Genomic DNA, 15250 nt, shown 5'->3' on the forward strand with positions numbered 1-15250 from the left:
ATTTGTAGATTCAAGTTCAATAACCCATTGGTGCATGTGTGTGTTGTATGTGCGTGTGTTCAGCACATTGGCTCTTTGAAGTGGGCTTCTTGGTTTTTTTAATCTTTTCTCAAGTAAGGCTCTGATAGGTCTGAGGAAGTTTTATAGCTAAAAAAAACACTAGTCCTGCTTTTCCCAGTGTGTTTTCACAGAGGAAATGCAAAGACAACAGCAGCGTGAGCAGAAGAATGCAACTCCCACCCCTGCAGCAAGCCATCTTCAATGCACGTTTTCAGCCTGGTCACACAAGCCTCTGGGTCAGAATAAAGTATGCATTTGTTGTTTGTGGGGTATTGTCACTGGTTATTTATAATTGCTGAACAGATTCAAATGCCCTGTGCCACCATTTTGAGCCATCAAGTCCCATCTTCTTCATCAAGTTTTCATATGCTGGGCCCCTGAGTGCAGCAATAAGCCTTGATCAGCCTCAGCTGGAGCTTCCAGCCACACCCCCACCCACGGGGCCAAGAAGCCCCATTTCAGGCCAGCCCAGGGTTGTGATGCCCTGGCTGAGCAGTAATGGAGGATTGCTGCTCTCCTACCCACATCTGTGGCTGCACCTTTTTCCACTGTGGACCCTATCAATCATGACCTCAACCAGCAGGTTGATATCCTGGCTTAGTCCAGCCTGGTTGTTGTGGACCTTCCTGGCCATCATTAAAACTGGTGCTAATCCTGACCTATGGACTGAATTTCCAGCTTTACCTCGGACCTCTTTCATCACCATGATGCTGCCTGATGATCTGTGTTCTTGGCTGTTTCTGGCCATCGTCTCCAGGTTTGTCCTGCGTGCCTCATTTGGGTCCTGTTTGGGGGGTCTGGGTTCCCATTGCCTCCAGGATCACCCTGCCTCAGGGAGCAGCTGGCTTGTATGGTGTCATGACCCCAGGACATGCATTTAAGTTTACAGGAGCATAAAAATGGTCGAGGGGGCCTGACCAAGAGTCCTTCTTGTCACACAGTAGCTGGAAGGCCATGTGGATAATTTAAGATGTACAATAGAATGTGAGAACTGTACGTCAGGCCACTTGGGGATGGTTAAAAGTAGTCTCAAGGGCAAGCTCCTATAGCAGTCATTCAACATTTAGGTCTAGTTTTAAAGTCAGTCCTATTTCTAATACAGTGAAATACCATGGGTGAGTGACTGAATCCTTTCTGCTCATTATTTCCTGAGGACCAAAAGTCTCTCCATATGTGTTAGTACACTCTGCACTGACCTGAAAGTGGCATGAAGATAGAACTCTGGTTGCCCACATAGCTACAATACCTATCTCCTATAGTCTTCACCAAAATGACCCTGCCTTCTTCTTGGGAGAAAGTCTTAAGATTTCCCCATAGCAATATCCCAGACTCTTCCCATGACCCTAGAATGATTCCTTCTCTGGTTCTCCTAAGCCTCTACTTCATCTTATGTCCTCAGCATATTCCCTTATAGTGATAATTTGACTTTATCCTTCTCCTTAATTCAAATATTGGCTCATATTCTCACCATTTAACTCTTTTACCAGGTAGGTGAGCAAGAGGCTATGTGTGCAAGGACAAGGCTAGAGCTGCATGCCCACCAAAGCCACAGGTTCTGCTTGCCTCTTCCTTGCCTCTTCCTTGCTCAATGGAAGTGCTCTGTGTTGGGCTGCATCTCTTCCCTCTTTCCTCTTCCCACATGGATTGCTGTACAACTTGTTTTAAGAAGCTGCTGCTCTGTCAAATATGGTTGAGGCTGACCACCAGACTCAAGGGTACCTGAGGAAAGGGCTGACAGACACATGGGCTTTGTGTAAGCCCTTGTTCCTCTGGACTTGTGAAATATTAAGTGAGATTCAAATGCTCAGGGAATGGAGTTAGTGTGCCTCCCTCATATTTTAAATTCATCCAACAACAACTGCAATAGTATATTAAGTGTATTTAAAACTCATAATAAAACTTCTTACTTGCTGTTTTCAGAACTGCTGTGCAAAATCAACATTTTACACTGGGTAATGATAAGAAAGTTTATGAACAGCCATTATACTGCACAAGTGTGTGGGGAGCTGCTTGTCTTTAACTTAGAGCAGAGGGAGTTTTTCAAATTGGGAAGATAGACTAGTAAGTGTAGTTTAAATGTTTCCCCTCCTTTACTCTTTTCACTGTTTTTGCACTAGCTTGCATGTGTAACCAGATAGTTCTGAGATCTTTGCTAGAAAGCAGAGTTTAATGTGCAGGCACCAATCTGAGTATTATGGGAGTTTAAAGGCCTTTGAGTGTGGAATAAATTGCTTTAAAAAGCAATAGCAATTGCTCAAAGGATCATGTTGCAATAATAGATTTGAAAGTTGTGAGCAGCACAGTGGATGTGAGCTGAAGATGTAGATGAAGCATTTTGTGAGCTGCTGGGAACAAAACAGATCATGATTATTGCATTGACAGAGGTGGGTTGTGGGGACAGCTGTCGTCTCTTTAAAGCTGGGGCTTTCAATCCATCCATGGGACTTGGGAAGGCTTCAGGAGCACCACTCAGTGACAACTGATGGATGAGGCAAGGAGGAGAGCCTGTGTCTCTACATTCAGTAGAGCTCTGCACTGGCTAACACAAGTGCTGCTGTGATAAATATAACAGTAATTAAATCATAAATTGTGAAGGTCGATAAAAAAAAAAAAGGGGAGCCCAAATTAAAAGAAATCTAAAGAGATCTACATGACTCTGACAGAAGAAACCATGGCCCAGATCCCTAGAGCTGTTCACATGAGGGTTGTGTGCCTGATTAACTTTTGAGATCTCAGCCACAATCTGGAGAGAGAGAAAAGGATCTGGCAGTCTACTAAGCTACTTCTTAACAGATTGCTTTTCTTCCACTTTGAGAGGAAGCATGAAAGGCTGAGCTGTCAATATCATTCAGGATGCTACTGGTAATTTCTCCTGCTTTTATTTACTATTTCATAATGTTTGCACTTTGGTTTACATCTAGTATGTACGCTGGCACTAACTTGTAATTCTAGATGGTTTTTCACCTGGCTGCCCAAATACAGAAACTTCTTGTCTGGCAAACCAAAGAAATGATTAGAAGTGTTTTGGCTGTAACTCCCTGCTATGGCCAAATCAAGATTTGATATCCTCAAACTTCTTATCAGGACCACACTTTAGCAGCAATGGTCTGCATCTCAAAAACAATAGTTATTTTTAGCTAAAGCTGAAATGTATTCAGTCAATCAGATTCTGTTTTGGAAATGTTATGGATGGCATGCAAAATGAAGTGCTGACAAAATAGCACAGCAATGAAATTCTACTCATAAACTTATGCTCACTAACTTTCAAACTATTGTTAATGGCAGTATCTTTATGGATGTCAACAAGGCAGGAGTGAGAAGGCAGAAAAACAAGAATCACTAAATTAAACTTGAATATGCACGCATATAGAAGCATATATCCATGTGTTTACTTTCACAAGTGAGATAATGCCATAGCTGTTTTAAGTGTAGTTTTTCTGCTGTTCCATCTGCATAAACAGCTCTTAAAGCAGTTATGAAAAACTGTAGGAGATGAAGGAGGAGCAAAGGAGTACATGACCCAAGAGAAGTGAATAAATTATGTGGACACATCGTGTGGGCAGTTTGAGCTGGCTCACAGGCAGCACCAGATAAATCTGTCCCACAGAGGATGCTACTCTGTGCTCTACCCTCTGGCTTTAATGTTTCACAAACATCCTGCTGTCCCTCAAATGGCTGCCAGGATGGTTGTCAAAGTGCAAGTCGAAGATAATACAAAGGTGTCCACAGGCAGGCAGATCCAAAGATCTGAACTTTTGCCATTCATCTTAATGGCATGTCATTACTTAAATCATGCAGCAATGTCCATTTTAATGTTGTTAACTATGTAGTTGCTGGGTAAAACTTGCAGGGTAAAACTGGACTGAGGTAATACGAAGATATATAATATTCTCATTGGTATTGCATCATGGTACTGTTTTAATGAGTTTGGTATTTGCATTTATTCAATTATTTATTCAAGGAATGCCTTGAAACTATAAAATAAGCTGATATTGTGACTGTTCTACCGTTCACCTGGCAGCCTGCCTTTACATTACAATTTGACAAAACTGTGACCATGAGATGATAAAATTTAAGCCCATGAGGAAAGAAAGGAAGGCAGGGTGATAACACTGGTATTTAAGAGAGCAGATTTAATCTTCTTCAGGGTACCATGGGAAACAGTCATAGAGCACTGTGAAGAAGCTTCACTTTTGGTTGATCTTCAAGAACCTCTTTGGGCTAGGAATACTCAGAAATGACTAGTCCTGGCAGAGGACTGCCTTTGGAATGGGGAACTCCTGACTGAAATGAAATGCATCCTTTAAGGTTTTACAAACTCAACTGGATGAAGCTTTAAGAACCTTAAAAGTTACCCCTGCTTTTTGCAGCAGAGGTGGGGTGATCCAAAGGTCCCTTCCAACCTGAATGAGTTTTATGTTGTGCCATAATGGGTATGTATTAAAAAAGGATATTCTGTTCAGTTAAAAAATAGAAGACTCCCATCCATTCTTTGAGCAGGATGTGCTGCTGCCAAGTAAAAAAGAAAAGTCTCTGACAGTCAAATATGATGGTAATGAGCCCAGTACAAATTACTCCATGTTTGCAAATTGAGGAATTGTGTAATGCAGAATAAGCTATTTGATTCATCTATTCATTCTTCCAATGACCTTTTTCCTATGCTGCTTATTCTGATTCCCCACTGTAATACAAGATACAAACCTCATGGGATAGCAAAGATCAGTAAGAGTCATGCAAGTAAATAGAAACAAAAAGGTTGATATGGGCTTTGTACAGTGGATGGGCTTTTTATCTTGGATATTCTGAAAGTTTAAAGACAGGATCTGTGTACTGTTTCACTACAGGCTAAACACTGCAGCTCTTTAAAGTTAGGACAGGGGTGTCTCTCACAAGTTGCAAGGCATTTTGACAAAGTGTGGCACTTAAAAATGCTTATTTCTTGTCACTTTCCACTGAAAATTGGTGTGTTCTTCACAATCTAAGGTGGTGTGATAGAACTCCGAGCTGGCTAGAGTGTTGAGGCAGATCTGAGGAAACCTTTTTAAGCTGGGTGTTCTTAAAACTGTAAAAGAGCTTTTAAGTACAAACCCAGGGTTTATTTTAACAGAAACTAGCTCCTATAGTTTGAAAAACAGATAAAACTTAGAGTGAGACAAAACAGAAATGAAAGCATTTGGAAAGAAAATTCCTTCTTGCCTACTATGTCCTGGCATAAAAGGCCCTATTTTCAGGCTTTCTCTCAGTTTAGCAGCCCAGGAACTTTCTGTATTTCAACAAAATCTCTTCTGAGAAGGTCTTTGAAACTATCACTTTTAAAATATCACTAAGACCATCACTGAGGCTTGTTTGTGTACCTGCTTTTCTTAGGACTTTGCCAGTGTCTGAGTCCTCTCTTCTCAGCATAGACTCTTACATATTTTACTCAGTGATCAAGTATTTTAATTTGATTGCTTTTTAGCTAGACTCTTAGATTATATGATATCCAAAAAGCTCACCTGAAGAATGAAAGAGGCTAAGAGGGGAGCTATCTGGCAGTAGAGGACATAAACCATCAAAAGAAGTATATTTTAAGACCAGCTTTGCACTGAACATATGTGCTGAAAGAGCATCATGTCTCTGTGGTTTTAGGGTTAGTTTCCTTTTTATTTGGTTTTTATTTAGCTTTAATGTTTAATACCTGACAAGTTGCACAGGGCATGATTGGAAGAACTGATTCACAGAGGAGGTTGCTGTGGTTGCCAGAAACAGACAGAATAATTAAGTTCTTCAGAAAGAGCTGCTGGAGATGAGGTGAAAAAGCATGAAGCACTGGCAAAAAAAGACAAACAAAGAATTGGAGAGATGAATTTACCATATTATATGAGGTTTTGGGGCAATATTGTAAATACTGTAAGGTATTTCAGTCTTATGTCATTAATAGACTTTGAAAAAGGTAACCTGCTTGTAGGAAATTAGCTGGTTGTGTTGACACAAGAAGGTAACTTTGCTCACAGGTACTTTTTTAGTGAAAACCTTCAAGAAACATATGGATGTTTTTCAAATTCTAAGTTAATTCAGTTTAGTGACCTGTACTGCCAGTGTTTATTGCAAGGCTGCTCTAGCCCCCAGTCTTGGCCTTTAACTATTTTTAGTCTGAAAAGTACTAGAGAGTCTCTCAGTACCTATTTAAAACAATGGCTCCAGATGGACGAAAGAGAGAAGTATGCAAGCACCTTTCTTTCCCTTTTGATTTGAAAGGACTGTGTGTGTAGAAAATGGCACAGAGACTTTGGTTGTTCCTCTCTGAACCACAGACAGCTGGGCAAAGGGGAACCCAGCCCCATCCCTGGGTCTGCCAGCAATAACAGCTCCATGGCTGTGCAGCTCAGCAGAATGGATGATGCTCAGCAGATGATGCTCAGGTTGTGAGACAGAGACCAGGACATGCTGGGTTCCTGAGAGCTTATATGGGGCAGTGGAAGGTCTGGGTTTGAGGGAAGAACAGGTACCCAGCTGCAATTCAGAGTGGCAGGTTAGGAGTCTCAGAAAGGGCAGTCACAAATGGCAAGTATTTGTGTGGGAAGCTTGGAGAGCTATTCCTTAATGAGTTTGTAGAGTGCCAGGCCTTAGATTGATGTGAGCCAACCATTTGGTTTTTAATCTCTTCCTCTGCACACATAGTGACTATTCATGAGAGGATTACAGTGAAGTATCCTGAAACTAAAAGGCATGTTTAGGATCTCGTGGCTACAGGAGTAAAAGTCACAGGCAAGTTTGGATAGTGCAGGCAGGCTGCAGCCTTGTTCGTGTTTTATGCTCAGTGTCATGCTCCTACTCATGTTTATCCTAACTCATAATGCAGCATCAACTCTAAAAATTCAACTGCTGTTGCCAGTATGTAAATTAAATACCTCACATGGGTGTCATCTCTTCAGGATCACCTTGTTCTTACTGCTCAAGAAGTCAAGTAATGGGAGCAGCTGATCACATCAGCTGAGAAACTAGATGAGCCAGTATCTTCTGCAGATCTAATGTTTTAAAATGTTCTGAACAAGCACACGCCTGCCTAGATTTACCCTGGAAGCCAATATAATACCCATCTGTGTAACTGCAGAATAACTGCCTGCCAAAATGAGACTCCTGCAAAGCTCAAGTTTTATGTAGCTCCAGATACCTCAGGCTCACTCTTGTCTCTGGAGCACATTATACAATCCTATTTAAAGCTATATGCATGTGCTCAGCAAAACAAGATCCCTTCTTCAGGGGGTGAGGGGAATAGGGGCATGGCAGTTCACTACCAGCCTAAAGAAAGAGGGAAATGAGTCACAGTCATTAAGTAGGTCACTTCCACTTTATGTAACAGTGCTCTTCTGGTGCTTAGGTTAATCTCTGAAACAAGGAACTGTCTGGGCTCAAGTTTTCATCTGAGCTTGCTGTTTCTGCTCCAGAAAAGTGTGGAAAGTAAGGAAAAATTCCCTGTATAAAAATTGGTGTTTTCAGCTGATGAATATATGATTGTGGATTCTAGTGAAACCATCTAACTCCCACTTGAATAACTAACTCCCCAGTTGAATATGTGGTTTAGTTTTGTTTCATGCATCTATCTAGATTCTTAACACAAAAAAAACCCCAAACAAACAAAAAACCAAAAAAACACCAACCCTCTGTAGCAGCTGCAATGGCTTCTTCTAATATTTGATTCCCATACAGTAAAACCTAAGCAGTTCAGCAAAAGATGTCAATATTTTCTTTACTTTTATCTTAGATCATGTCTTTAAAATGGTGAGTTTCTGAAGACAGAACACAAGTTCATCTGTGGTGAGTGGGAGGTTGCAGTATTAGATTTTCTTTCAGGAACCTTCTTTGACTCCAAACAGAGGGTCAAAACGTTTTGGTCATCGAACAAGGGGGTTCAAAGGTTAAGATATAACAAAGGTTATTTCCAATAAATTTCTTAAAGAAGAGGAAAGGATATTACTATTGTCATTGTTTTGTTGTGGCAGGTAGACTGCTGGCCTGAGACATTGTCCTTGCTGAAAAACTGATAACAGTTCAGTTTTGAAAAGTGGGTGGTTCTTCTGCTTTTAGTCACCACATTAGGCTTTCGTGAGGAAACAAACAGAAAAACCCCCAACCAAAACCCCACCATTGTTTCTCATGTTACTTTTGCTTTCCTGTGTCATAACAACTTACTGAGTATGAGGCAAGCTGCTGCTTCATTTTTTTTTTTTTTATCCTCCCCTTCTAGGAAACAGTTGCTTTAGGACTGATTCTAGTAACCTGATACCACTTGATGTATTTTTTCTGGAATATGGAGCCTACATAAATTGCACCATAAGCAAATTTCTTTATAATGGAAGGATTGGGAAGCTGCAGCTTGGCAGGCCATTTCATTGGTGTAGCTTTTTTAAGGTGGATTTTCCAGATGCTTTTAAACAGATGATATTGTAGACTTTTTGAAAGGGTATTAGGAATATGCAGTTGCCACTGTTTTTAGAGCATCCTACCTTGGCTTCACATTTGGAAAAGCCTGATAGATACCACTGTACAATCTGAAAGGGAAATTGCTATTTTTTGCAGTTTCCTATGTGCTAAATTATTTGTCAGTGTTGCACAAGCCCACAGACTCCTGCTGAAATTGAATCCCATCTCTGCAGACTCAAATACAGATGAAAAGTTAGGTCTTTGCTCTCATAAATTGACAAAAATCCACAAAGAGTAGTAAAAACCAAGTACCATGTTCATTGAATCAAAACATCACTCCTCTCTGGCTGGGGCACACTAGCAAATATGGTGACTTGTTTAGACAGAGGACGGGCAGGTGTGAAGTGACTCTGCAGCATGGTGTGATGCAGGCAAGGGCTATTCCAGTGCTGGTCCTGAAAAGGAGCCGGAACAGAACTTTAAGGAGAATTTCCTCCCAGCTGAGCAAAAGCTCTTGCAGACTATGGGTACAGTGAGATCAACCAAACCAGCTGGATCCACTGCACACAGAGTGCATCCCAGGACTTTGGGCTGGTGAGAGCCTTCATGTCCTCTGCTGTGCTGAGACACTCAGCACCTCCTGCTCTGTGAGGGGCTGGCACTGTCTGTCTGAACACATTAAAGCAGTATGGCCTTTGCCTCAGACCTTTCCAGGGTGCCAGTGTTTTTGCTAAGATTTCCTGACAGCTCTGAGAAAAACAATCCTTCATAAGGCCAAGACTTATTTCTGCTGTCAGTAGGAGATGCCATCCCTTCCTGAATTAAAAAAAAAAAAAAAAAAAAAAAAAAAAAAAAAGGGGGGGGGGAACTCTGGTCAGTGACTTTAACACAGAAAGCACTTTCTAGAGAGTTTAAAACTTGCATTGGTTCCCTGGCACAGGCTGAGGCACCGGGAAATGCTCAGAACTATGAAGACCATGCAATCTCTGTCACCACATTATCCCAACTGGAGACTGTTACAACTCATTAATGCTCCCAGACTATTCAGACTTGATTTTGTTGTCATTACAGTATTATCTGCCCCTGAGATATTGCAGAGTAGTGCACCTTCCTCCAGCTCTTCCTTTCACTGCAGCACATACCTGCACACTGCACATGGCTGAGCTGTTTGTCTGGCTGTGCCACATGGGAATTTCTCCTGATAATGTAAACCTTCATGCTCTGCCCAGAAGTGGAGCCTGGCCCTTAAGAATGAAGGGAAGGAGGAGATTTGCACTTTGTTCCTTCGACTAGAAAGAATGCTACCCAGTGGTCAGATGGAAGTAAACACAAGATAGGGGGCTGGAATGCGACTCTTGCCTTATCAACTCATGGCCCCTGCCTCAGAAATCCTCTGTCATCTCATAACATTTATTACAGGCTTACCAAGTACCAGAAAGGGTTCTGGGTTTGGGGCTTCTGCTGCTAAACAACTTATGTGGTGATGAATGAGTAATTTAAACTTACAGCACCTTGCTTCATTATCTCCAAAACTCCTAACAGGAATTTCACCAGGCTCCCTAGAAGCTCAGTGTTCATAAACTGTTTAAAGAGTATTTCCTGAAGTATTTTCTTGTTATGTACAAATAGAGTAGTAACCTTGAGATTATTATTCCAGAGCCAAGTAAACACCAGCTGCAATTCACACTGTATGGGTTTGTTTGCCCTGGGATGGGGTGGCTGCATTGATGCTGTGCTGCTGCTTTTTGTCTTGGTTTCCTCTAAGACCCATGTACCATAATTGCAGCTGTGAAAACCAGCTTTTCTTTTAGGGTAGCTTTTCAGGTTTGAAGACTTTGAAATAAGCAGATCCCTGTTAAAGTACTCAACTTACTTTTAAAAGGTCTTAATAGTCTCAGAGGCTCCTTTTTGAAGAAATGGTTATGAGAAACTAAACCCTGTATCTTCACATAATAATTATGATAATTAGATCCTATCCCTTAGTCATATGCTGTAACTATTCAAAAATTAGGGTATAGCCTTACAGAAGCCCTTTTTAATATATGTTTAGAATATTTGGCAACCTGGTTTCTCCAGGCAAAACACCATTTCTGCTGCTTTCTGACTGCTAAGGAGGAGCTGGTCTGTACTTGCAGGAGGGATTTCCCTAAAACTCAGCACCTGGGTATCCCAGCCCTCAGGCACTGCTTGTCCTATGGGTTACCCAAACACCTCCAGCTTTGGAGGTTGCCCCAGCTCATCTCAGCTTGCAAGTATCCATAGCCACTAAGCTTAGTATAAATGCTTTTTTAATATTTTATTAGTAGTTTCATAATCTGTAACCAAGAGGAGGTGGGTTTTGAAATTGTTTCAGATAATAATTCGTCTCCCAGATTGCTAAATAGTGGCTGCTGCCATCATATTTTCATCACAGCTGCCTTGCCCTCTACAAGGACCAAAAACTAGATGTCAGCAGGTGAGGGGTGATTGAAATGTGTTATTTCACTGTAGCTGTGCAGAAAACAGGTGCTGCAAACAGGTACTAGGGAAGAAGTACAGCTTTTAAAGGGGTGTGTGGTGAAGGAGCCAGGGAGGTAACATACCTAGCATACAGATTTAGCCACAGGGATTCCCAGGGATCCTTCACATCTGAAGATCTGCTGTGTCTGTGCTCTGATAAAAGAAGACTAATTAGGAAGCTGATTGCTTTACTGGATTCTACTCTTAATTTTGGTTGAGGTTTTGGTTTTACTGACTTTGTCTATATCCTCATGTTGCAAATGTAAAATGCTTCACTTTCGTAACTCTTTCTTTGGTGTCCAGAGTTCTGAGAAAGAATTAAATTGTGCCATAGGGACACACTTAGGAAGACAAGGAAAAAAATAGAATTAGGAAGAGTGCTTTGGCAGAAAACATGGAATATCTCAATGTGTGCCTGGTAACAGAAAGCCCTTCCAAACAAGGCTCAGAAATAAGAGGAAGTAGTGACCTAAAGCTGATTTGAGACAGATATGCTGTCTCAAATCCCTGTGGGGAAAGCTTTCAGATGGGGTGAAGTCCATGTCCAATAAACTAGATCAATTGGTCAATTCCCACTGAATAAATTATTACTCTTCTTCAGGAGAAAAGGCACCATTCTCACCATTAGCAGAACCTGGCTAATGGGCTCTGCTGCAAGAAAATCTGCAAACTGAGGCACTTTGTAAAATAGAGTGAAAAAACAGCATTTCTTGTTTCAGTGTAGCAAAGCTTTTGTCATTTCCATTTCAAGACAGATGAACTTCTGACAGATAAGGATCCATTTGGGCTCTATATACCCTGTGATAGAGTGTGAGTGCTTGACAGGTCTTTCCAGCTGTCTTTCCAGAGTCTCGGCTTCAGGACAAGTGCAATGAATGCAGGCATCTGAGAGGTTCATGACAGTTTAAGGCCATGAAACAGTTAAGTACATGTAGGTATTTCTATATATTCATACATATGTACATGCATTTGTTTTTCAATATATTCAAAGAGGTTGCAAATTTTTAGCAAAAGTCATGCAACTGGGTTTGTGTTTATAAAATTTACATAAAGTTTTGAGATTTCTTCATTTTTATAATTTTTATTAAACATTTTAAAAGGATCGCCTTCAAAATCCCATTAGATGCTTGCATTTGCCTAAAATGGTTTGTTTCAGTAAATAAACACCCCTGTGAATCAACTAAGTTTGAATATGGTGGTGTAGGAGCATTTGTGTATCTCTTTGCTGAGTTTTCACTCAGCAAAGAAAAGCAAAAAAAAAAAAAAAAAAAGAAAAGAGGCATTTTCTGCTGGAAAAGATTCTTCATATACAATTTTTTTACTAACTTTAATAAAAAGTCAAAGAAAAGAAAACATTCAAGTCTCTTGACTCTTGCCAGCTCCTGCTGCTGCTATTTGTTTATAGTTTATTCCTTTATTTTTATTATTTCTGACCATTTATTAGTACTGTAGTGGTGCCCAGATCTTCCCCATGACGATCGTAAGCACACGTACAAGTCTCGTAAACAGAGCAGCTGATACCATTCCTTCCATGAAGAATCCCAGCACACAGTCAGCAGATCTGGAGCCAGGAAGTGCAATACAATAAAATCACATCCAGGCTTTGGGGTATGTTTATGAGCAAACACAACCTGGGAGAGTTTTGAAAAACTGATGGCCAAGGCTCAGGTCTGCATGCTGTGGGGACATCATTTTATCCTTTCTGCTTGAAATAGAAAGAGGCATTTCTCAGGCAGAATAAAAGCTTGCAGTCATCCTGCAGAAGTAGCCAGTGACTGGGTTCTGGAGAAGGTGTGTTTTGTACCTTCAGGCTGGGAAGTGTGAGCAGTGCCCCAGCAGCCCAACTGGGTGTGAAATTTGGAGCCTGGCACCAGCAGATGCTGAGCTTGATGGCCACCCCACAGTGTGTGACCCCTCTGCAGGGGCAGGAAGGACCTAGGCTGGAAGGGCATGGCCCAGCCACTGCTCTGGGAGCCTGGGTACCTTCCTTCCCTAGTGAGGGCTTCAGTAGGAGTCCCAACTTGATAAGGGAGAGGGTTTGTGAATGCAAGAACTTAGGCAGATTTGAAGCTTAAACAAGCCCCAAAAAAATACAAGATTACCAGCTATACCAGCGGATAAAGTTTGGGAGGACTTTAAGAAGGAGAGAAGTGTGTGGACTTGCACTATTTTGAGAATGTGGAGGGATTAAGAAAGAACTGATGAAATTTAATGGAATGGGAGAAGATACTAGATCCTTCCCACTGAGACTGAGGAGAGATTCTCACACAGAGTAGATGAGGAAGTCTAGTTACTCTGAGGAAAGATAATCTCAGTACAACAAAAATTAAATCTGTACTTTTTTAAAATAGAGGTTGGGACAAAGCTTTTAAGACTCTGCAGACACCCTCTATTAGAATACAGTAACTACAAATGTTATAAAGTTGTTGAGTAGAAGGAATGCAGATGTAAATGTCAGGACTGAGTAACAGGGGTCAATGGTTTTGCAGTGAAAGAAGTGCTGGGCAGGACTATGAGGGATCAGCTGGTACAAGTAGAGAAAGCCAGAGGTAAGCCTGAAGCTAGAGGAAACGATGGAGTAAAGAAACTAAGGCTGCTGGGGCACTGGAGTGAGAAAAGGATGTTGGGATGCAGCAGAAGGGTAGAGATCACAAAGCCCAGACATCTCTTGATATAAATAAAAAAATCCCTGGAAGCTAATAGACTTTGTGTCATGTTCATTAGGTGAGGACAGAGAGGGAAAAAAAGATCTCTGGAACATAAGTCATCTTTAAACCTGCTGGATAATATCTGGGTTGGGCAGGCCTGTGCAGCCAGAGATACCAACAGCAGAAGAATAATTCTGTGCCTGCTGTGGTAGTGAAGCTGAAGCAAATGAAGTGAGTTACTAACTGTAGCTTATGTCAAAAATGGCATAACAGTATTCCTGTAATGAACTAAACTGGTGAGAACAGTTTATGGTTCATTCAATGTAAATTAAGCCAACAATAAGTAAAATATAATCAGGTATGTTATAAATGTTAATTAACACATTAGAAATGTGGACACAGTTATCGGCAAACAGAATTATAAATGTTTAAATAATGCAGTAGTTGCAGAGTGAGATGTAAATTAAGTCAAATGGACAGTCTCAGTGACAGAAAAGAGATTTAACAGGTAATAAAAACAGCAAGGAAACAGCATTCTGCAGTGGGCTTGGAGGTCAATACTGGCACTAGGAGAGCAGTATTGCTTTGCCATATACCAGATGTCTTGTTTACAAAAAAAATTATTTCTGCTTCTTTATGAAAAAAAATAGAACATCCATGTTCTTTCTGTGAAAGAAACCATATCTGCATAATTCACCACAGCAAGTCTGAAAGAGCATGGAAAGTTATCATACTTTTTTGATTCAATAACCTGCCTTGAGAAGTTGTTTGCAACAACTATTAATGCTACATTAAGGATGAAATCCAAGTAAACGCAGCAGCCTATTGCAAACAAGGGTAAATTGGCATGTTAAACCTACAGTTTGTTTACAATTGTTATATGGCGGCCTTGTAGCATGAAAAACGTGATTTGTTGGAATACATTTCTTTATGGTGTGTTTCTTTTGGCCCTTGGGAATTGTCCTGTCACTCAGATCATGCCCAATAAAGAAAAGGGCTCCACCTGAAGTATTGCACTTGTCACATGGTATTTATGTTGCTGATAAACAGGAAAATGTTTGCTCAGCACCTTATTCTAATGCCATTGTGAAGCAATACACAGTTTCTGAAACAGAAATAAGTGGCTGTATCCTGTATTTTAAGGCTAAAATCTGAAAAATGATGTGTGAGACACGAGCCTTTTTGTTCTTTTAATGTGTTTGCTCTCTTATCCCTTCCTGGCAGAACCAAACTTCTTTGTGGGAGCTGTGATGCTGAAGTCTGGAGCTTTGTTCTTAGCAGTCTTCTAGTTGGGGGACAATTGTACCCTTTCACCATCCAACTAAGTCAGGTTTTTAGATGGCCACTGCACATACATTATCTTGCTGCTGTTCCCCATATCTAAATATTTAATACCTAGATTCTAAGCTCAAGGAGCATCTGTCAGTGTTTTCTTTAAAAAACCCATTGGGAAAGGAGGAAGAGCTCTCTTTTCTTACAACATGGCAGATTAATTCTTTAGAATAAGATTCTTCTGTGTATAATTTGGTTTAAAATAAGAAAAACACTGAAGACAGAATGAGTGAAGTTTCCTTGTTTGAAAAATGCATTTTATATTCTGTATTTTGGAAGAGATTTTATTGCACCTTTTTTCTGTATGA

General features: G+C 40.7%; 1 long non-coding RNA gene across 1 annotated transcript in view; it reads left to right on the forward strand.

The window, feature by feature from the left end:
- Window positions 1-593: 593 nt before the first annotated feature.
- The window catches only part of LOC306812192, a 32900-nt gene continuing 18243 nt past the window's right edge, over window positions 594-15250 (forward strand). The window contains exon 1 of the long non-coding RNA XR_013776817.1: window positions 594-817. This is a non-coding gene — a long non-coding RNA (uncharacterized lncRNA). The remainder of the gene's footprint in view (window positions 818-15250) is intronic.

This window comes from Erithacus rubecula, assembly GCF_903797595.1.
Source record: "Erithacus rubecula genome assembly, chromosome: 2".
NCBI classification, from domain to species: domain Eukaryota; kingdom Metazoa; phylum Chordata; class Aves; order Passeriformes; family Muscicapidae; genus Erithacus; species Erithacus rubecula.